Source organism: Erinaceus europaeus, chromosome 2 (genome assembly GCF_950295315.1).
Source record: "Erinaceus europaeus chromosome 2, mEriEur2.1, whole genome shotgun sequence".
Taxonomy (NCBI): domain Eukaryota; kingdom Metazoa; phylum Chordata; class Mammalia; order Eulipotyphla; family Erinaceidae; genus Erinaceus; species Erinaceus europaeus.
Genome location: NC_080163.1, coordinates 69,935,533 through 69,943,323, shown reverse-complemented (window position 1 = coordinate 69,943,323; position 7,791 = coordinate 69,935,533). Strand labels below are relative to the sequence as shown.

Genomic DNA, 7,791 nt, shown 5'->3' with positions numbered 1-7,791 from the left:
ATGTAAAAAGGACTCAGGTTTGAGCCACCAGCCCCACCTGCAGGGGTAAATATGCGAGTGGTGAAGTAGTGCTGCAGGTCTCTCTCTCGGTCTCTCTCTCCCTCCCTTCCCTCCTTCCTCTCAACTTCTGACTGTATCAATAAATAAATAAAATTAATTTTTTAAAAAAGATTGGCTTCGGGCCAATTTTTTTTTTTTAAAGGAGAGCCCCCCTCCCAACCCCTGAGTCCCGCTGAGTCCGACCCTGGCGTGCTGACCATGTACTCTTTAGCCTTAGCCCTCATGGGCCTGGGGCACCACAGTTGGAGAGCGCAGACAGTGGGGAAGATGCTTGGGAGTGAGGACCACCATGACCATGCGGGAGCTTTGCTCTACCTGCTCCACACCTCTTGCCTGCTCTGCCACAGGTTGTTTACATCTGCCTAGGAAATATTTTCACACTATCAATGTGAACATCATTTTACTATTGGGAACATGGTCCATAAACACGGACTTAAATTTTATGGATACATTACTACATTATTTTCTTTTTAAATTTCTTTGTTGGGGAATTTATGTTTTACATTCAACAATAAATACAATAGTTTGTACATGCATAACATTTCCCAGTTTTCCACATAACAATACAACCCCCACTAGGTCCTCTGTCATCCTTCTTATACTTATATACTCTGTCCCCCCACCACCACAGAGTCTTTTACTTTGGTGTAATATGCCAATTCCAGTTCAGGTTCTACTTGTGTTTTCTCTTCTGACCTGATTTTTCAACTTCTGCCTGAGAGTGAAATCATCCCATATTCATCCTTCTGCTTCTGACTTATTTCACTTTACAAGAATTTTTTAAGGTCCATCCAAGATCAGCTGAAAACAGTGAAGTCACCATTTTTTATTGCTGAGTAGTATTCCATTAGATATATATACCACAACTTGTTCAGTCACTCATCTGTTGTTGGACACCTGGGTTGCTTCCAGGTTTTGGCTGTTACAAATTGTGCTGCTATGAAAAGAGGTATACACATATCTTTTTGGATGGGTCTGTTGGGTTCCTTAGGATATTTCCCCAGGAGAGGAATTACTGGATCATAGGGTAGGTCCATTAATAGCCTTTTGAGAGTTCTCCAGACTGTTGTCCACAGAGGTTGAACCAATTTACATTCCCACCAGCAGTGCAGAAGGTTCTTTTGACTCCACAGCCTTTCCAGTATTTGCTACTATTACCTTTTCTGATGTATGACATTTTCACAGGAGTGAAGTGGTATCTCATTGTTGTCTTCATTTGTATTTCTCTTACAATCAAAAGACTTGGAACATTTTTCATGTGTTTCTCAGCCTTTTGGATCTCTTCTGTGGTGAATATTCTGTCCATGTCCTCTCCCCATTTTTGAATTCAGTTATTTGTTTTCTTGTTGTTGAGTTTGGCAATATCTTTATTTTGATTATTAAACTCTTGTCTGATGTATGCATATAAAGATCTTCTCCCATTCTATGAGAGGTCTCTTGGTTTGAATAGTGGTGTTTTTGCTGTGAAGAAGCTTTTTAATTTGATGTAGTCTCATTGGTTTATGCTTGCCTTATTCTTCTTTGTAATTTGATTCTTTTCATTGACGATGTCTTTAAAATTTATGCGGAAAAGAGTTCTGCCAATATTTTCCTCTAAGTATCTGATAGTTTCTGGTCTAACATCTAAGTCCTTGATCCACTTGGATCTGGGAGTGTGATGCCTCCAGTTCTGTTTTTTCTTCTCAAGTCTGTTTTGGCAATTCTAGGTCTTCTCTGGTTCCATATAAAAATTTGTAGCATTTGTTCTATTCTCCTAAAAAATGTGGTTGGGATCTTGATGGGGATAGCATTAAATTTATATATGGCTCTGGGTAATATATTAATTTTGATGATGTTAATTCTTCCAACCATGAACATGGAATATCTTTACACTTTTTTGTGTCTTTTTCAATTTCATTGAGTAATGACTCATAATTTTCAGTATACAAGTCTTTCACTTTTTTGGTTAGGTTTATTCCTATATATTTTATTGTTTTTGTTGCTATAGTAAAAGGAATTGATTTATGGATTTCAACTTCTTCTAACTTAGTGTTTGCATAGAGGAATGCCACTGACTTTTGAATGTTAATTTTGTAGCCTGACATCTTACTGTATAGCCTGATGATTTCCAAAAGCTTCTTGCTGGATTCCTTAGGTTTTTCTGTTTATACTATCATGCCATCTCAAAAATGGAGAGTTTGACTTCTTCTCTTCCAATCTGTATGCCTTTAATTCCTTGCTCCTGCCTGATTGCTATGGCAAGAACTTCCAATGCTATGTTGAATAGTAATGATGATAGTGAGTATCCCTATCTAGTACATGATCTGAGGGGAAATTCTTCCAGTTTTTCACCATTGAGTATGATGTTGGCTGTAGGTTTGCTATATGTAGACTCCAGGAATCTTCAGGAATTTTCTATCTATTCCCATTTTATAGTGTTCTGATCATAAAGGGATGTTGTATTTTGTCAAAGGCTTTCTCTGCATCTATTGATATGACCATGTTGTTTTTGGTCTTGCTTTTATTGATGTAGTGGGTTGCACTGGTTGCTTTTCATATATTAAACCAGCCTTGCATGCCTGGTATAAACCCCACTTGGTCATGATGAACAATATTTTTAATATACTGCTGTATCTGGTTGGCTAGAATTTTATTCAGTATTTTAGCATCTATGTTCATCAGAGATGCTGGGCTAGCATGGGGGTGCCTCTTCCTGGGCGAGTTCTCTCTGGGTTCGAGGGAATGTGAACTGAGCCAGCCTAGACTGCTACATTCTCAGCGACTTGAGGGATATGACTCATGAACCAAGTTTGTGGCGAGGCAGTGCAATTCTTTATTGATCAGAGAGCCAAGGCTTTTAAAGGGCAGACCTGGAAGTGGCAAGTTGGAGATGGAAATGGCTATTAAAGTTGAGGAGAAAGGCAAGAGGGGCTGGGAAGGTAGAAACTTCCTTAGCAACTGTTGTGAGGCTTTTAACTGGTAAGATTAATACTACCATGCAGACAGGGAGGGTCTCAGGGGTAGTAAGAATATAGATCAATGGATTGAAATGGGTGGGGATTTTTCAGGCAAAACAATGATTATGTATATAGGCCATAGTATCAGGAATGCAGGGTGCTTTGTGAAGCTCTTCACAATTTCCCAACACAGAGATATTGGTCTGTAGTTTTCTTTTTTGGCTGTGTCTCTGTCTGCTTTTGGTATCAAAGTGATCTTGGCTTCATAGAAGCTGGAAGCGAGTATTCCAGTATCTTCAATCTTCTGGAAGACTTTTAAAAGTAGAGGTATTAGCTCTTCTTTGAAGGGTTTGTGGAATTCATTTGTAAAACCATCTGGTCTAGGACTTCTATTTTTGGGGAGATTTTTGATAACTGTTTCAATTTCATTAGCAGTGATGTACCTGTTCATGTTATCTAGTTCCTCTTTACTTAATTTTGGAAGTTAGTAGGTATCTAGAAAATCATCCATTTCTTCCCAGTTCTCTAGCTTGGTGGCATATAGTTGTTCATAGAAGCCTCACATGATATGTTGAATTTCTGCAGTGTCTGTTGTGATATCTCCTCTTTCATTTACAATCCGGTTTATTTGGGTATTCTCCTTTTTTTGCTTTGTGAGTCTGGCTAAAGTTTTGTCCATTTTGTTCACTCTTTAGTTTCATTGATTTTTTGTATGGTTTTCTTATTTACAATGTTATTTATTTCTGCCCTAACTTTTGTGATTTCTGACCTTCTGGCTTCCTTTGTTCTTCTTCTAGGTCTTTAAGATGTGCAATCAGGCTATTTATTTGTGCTTTTTCTTGTTTCTTAATGTGTGCTTGTATGAGTATGAACTTCCTTCTCAGTGCTGACTTCCCTGTGTAACAAATATTTTGATATCTTGTGTCTTCATTTTCATTGAACTCTCGAAGCATTTTGATTTCTTCCTTTAATTCCTCTTTGACTCATTAGTTGTTAAGTAGAGTACAGTAGAGCTTCCACATTTTGGGACTATTACTAATCTTGTTGATTGCTAAGTGTTTAATTCCACTGTGGTCTGAGAAGATGCTTGGGATTATTTCATTGCTCCTGAATTTGCTGATGCTGTCTATGTGGCCTAATAGATGGTCTATCCTTGAGAATGATCCATGTGGACTTGAGTAAAATGTGTATTCCAGTTTCTTGGGATGAATGACTGAAAATGTCCAATAGTTCTAGTTCATCTGTCTTCTGGGTTAATTCTGTTTGGGACCCTCTGGGCTTCTTGAACATTCATGTCTTTGATGTTTTCTAGACTAGAGAAGTTCTCAGCTATATGTCCTGAATAATGCTTTTTTCCCCTCCCTCTTTCTTTCTCTGGTATGTCAATAATGTATATATTATTTCTTTTGAAGTCATCCCATAGGTCTCTGTTGTTTTCAGTATCTCTTAATCTCTTTTTGTTATCTCTTACTTCTTTTTTAGTTGTCTCTAATTTTTCGTCAATCTTGCTAATTCTGTCCTCAGCCTCATTTATTCTATTCTCTCTCCCCTCTACTGTTTTCTGGAGTTCATCTATTTTGTTACCTTGTTCTGATACTGTTTTAGCTTGTTCAGCTAGTTGTCTTCTTAGCTCAGCTATTTCAACTTTCAGCTCTCTAATAACCTTGAGATAATTAGTATCTCCTTCCAGAGTCTTATTTGTTGTTTTTGCATTTCTGATGACAATCTTTTCAAACTCTTTACTCACGTCTATGATTATTTCCTTAACTATTGTTTGGATGTTGACCTCATTATTTTGTGCTTTAACCTTTGGGGGACTTTTAGTTGGGCTCTTGTCCTTGTTCATTTCTCCAATATTTCTTCTTGTTGGTTTAACCATTTTATATAGTATGTTATAAGGTCCCTCTCTCAGTACTTTTTCAAATTACTGATCACTCAGCCTGGATTAACTTGTGTCTAAGTAAGGTAATTAATGGGTTTACAGTTGTGGAAACTGACAGTTGTTTCAATATTATTTTAATCCCTGAGGTGGAGCTCCGTGGCTTAAATGCCTCTTTTTTCTCTTTTTCTTCCCTGGAGGCTATGGGAGCCTGAGGGCTTTTAAACTATAAGTAGGCTTCTTAGTTTAATCAATGACTCCTGTCCAAGAGATAAAGCAAGGTGGAGCAGATATAATCCAGTGATTATGCAAAGAGACTTTCACAGCCCCACCGCTAGGCCACCTAGATATAGATCTTATCCTGAGTTTCTTCATTAGTTCTCTGTCCCCTGGTGTCACTACAGGGCCTCCCTGCTGCTGCTATAGAATCTGAGGGCAGTAGCAATGGAGACTCACAGTTGCATTTGGTGAGTCTCAGGGGAGTCCTCTTCTCCCTTCATCAGTTCCCTTCTTGGTGAAACAGACTGGAGGTTCTGTCTCAACTAGTAAACTTCAGCACTGTTACTAGCCACTTAATCTCTCCCAAGGCTCCTTCTGGCCATGAGTCACCCGTGTTTGCACTCACTGTTGATTTGTTGGTTTCCTGTAGTCATTCTAGTCCTGTACTGTTGTGTTCCCAGGTGGTCTTCTTTGGTATTCCTAGTTGACCCAGGAGAGGAGAGGAGAGAAACACAGATGCTTTTGCTCTGTAGCCCCGCCTCCACATTAATACATTTTATTATACTTAAGAATCCTACAATCAAGGGGCAGTGGCTCAGTGTATTAAGTGCACATGGCTAAGCACACATGGCACAAAACGCAAGGACCAGCTCAAGATCACAGTTCAAGCCCAGGCTCCTACCTGTGGGGAGGGGGGCACTTCTTAAGCAGTGAAGCAGGACTGCAGGTGTTTATTTTTCTCTCCCCTTCTCTGTCTTCCCCTCCTCTCTCAATTTCTCTCTGTCTTATCCAACAACAAGGACAGTAATAACAGTAACAACAACAATCAACAACAAGAACATCAAAGGGGAAAAATAGCCTCTAGGAGCAGTGGATTTGTAGTGCAGGCACCGAGCTTCAGCAATAACCCTGGAGACAAAAAAAAAAAAATTCTTACAATCAAGTATTTGAATTCCACATGAAACCCATTGCCTGGGGAGAAAGAAGAGTATTTGAAGCCAGTGTTAGATGATGATCTTTTGCTTCAATTTGATGTAGAAGATCTTTATGAACCGGTGCCTATCCCATTCTCATAACCCAATGGTCTCAGTGAAAATACATCTGTTGTTGAAAAATTGGAACACATGGAAGCCAGGGCACTGTCTGCTGCAGCTGCATTAGCTAGAGCATGTGAATATCTGATCAAACAATTTGCCCAGGATTTTGTGATGAACGCAGATATCAGAACCTACTCGTCATCTACCACTGCCATTACAAACCTGCATGAGGATGAGGATGGCTTTTATTTTAACTTGTACAGGCACTATAGGATCCGTGAAGAAATGCCAAACGACAAAGTATGAACAGAAAGTCACCAAGATTTTATATATCAAAACCCACATTTCTTTTAAACAAGGTAGTTTTCGATATTGGCTGTGGTACCAGGATTCTTTCTATGTTTAGTGCTAAAGCTGGGGCAAAGTAGGTTCTTGGAGTAGATCAATCTGAAATAGTTTACCAGGCAATGTACATTATAAGACTGGATGGATTGGTTGGAAGGTACTATTGCACTAATTAAAGGAAAAATTGAAGAAGTTCATCTTCCTGCAGAGAAAGTGAATGTCTGAGTGGATGTTTACCCTGATATAAAATATAATAGTTTGTGCATATGTAACACTTGCCAGTTTTCCACATAACAATTCAGTCCTCACTAGGTCCTCCTCTGCCATCATGTTCCAGGATCTGAATCCTGCTCCCTCCCCCGCCCCCCACCCCACCCAAGCTCCATCACATAGTCTTATACTTTGGTGCAATACACCAACTCCAGTCCATGTTCTGCTTAGTGTTTTCCCTTCTGATTTTGTTTTCCAACTTCTGTCAATGAGTGAGATCATCCCATATTCATCCTTTTGTTTCTAACTTATCTCACTTAACATGATTTCTTCAAGCTCCATCCAAGACAAGTAAAGGTGAATCCATCATTTTAATAGCTGAGTAGTATTCCATTGTGTATATATACAACACAACTTAGCCCCTCATCTGTTGTTGGATACCTGGGCTACTTCTAGGTTTTGGATATGGTAATGATAATTATTGACTGCTCACTTTATGGTTGAATGTGGCATTACATCATTCACTCTTCCTCTAAATAGAATATTTGCATAATTATTCAAGTATTTTGTACCTAGATATATTCTAAGTCCCATGGAATATATTAGAGTCTACTCTAATATATATTATAGTCTCATATTTGTCCTACTGTGTATTTAGTGGCTTCTAACTAGGCTTTTCACATGTGCTTGATTATTCTTGTTTCTTTTTTTTTTTTGTAAACTTTATGTATTTTGGCCATTTTGCTGAAATGTTAGATTTTTTTTACATTTTGGTTTGTATGGTTAAATCAAAAGGTTAGATAGTTTAGAATCAAGTAGAAGTATTTTGAGAACTTTACTAAAGTATGCAAGTATTGGTTCTAATCTAAACTGATTCACTAAGTGATATATATACATATATCCTATATATCCATATCTATCATCCATTTATCTACCTATTTAGATATAGATATATCCATTAGAGAGAAAGTCAGAGAGACACCTACAACTCTGCTTCACCATTTGCAAGGCTCTCCCCCTGAAGGTGGGAACTGGGGACTCAAACCCAGGTTCTTACTCATTGTAACGTGCGCTCAACCAGGTGTGCCACCACTTAGACTCAGCA

The 7,791-nt window shown here is 38.6% G+C and overlaps 1 pseudogene; it reads left to right on the top strand.

Moving 5' to 3' along the window:
- The first annotated feature begins 349 nt into the window (after positions 1-349).
- Positions 350-6,701, top strand: LOC103118120 (protein arginine N-methyltransferase 3-like; annotated as a pseudogene).
- The last annotated feature ends 1,090 nt before the right edge of the window (positions 6,702-7,791 follow it).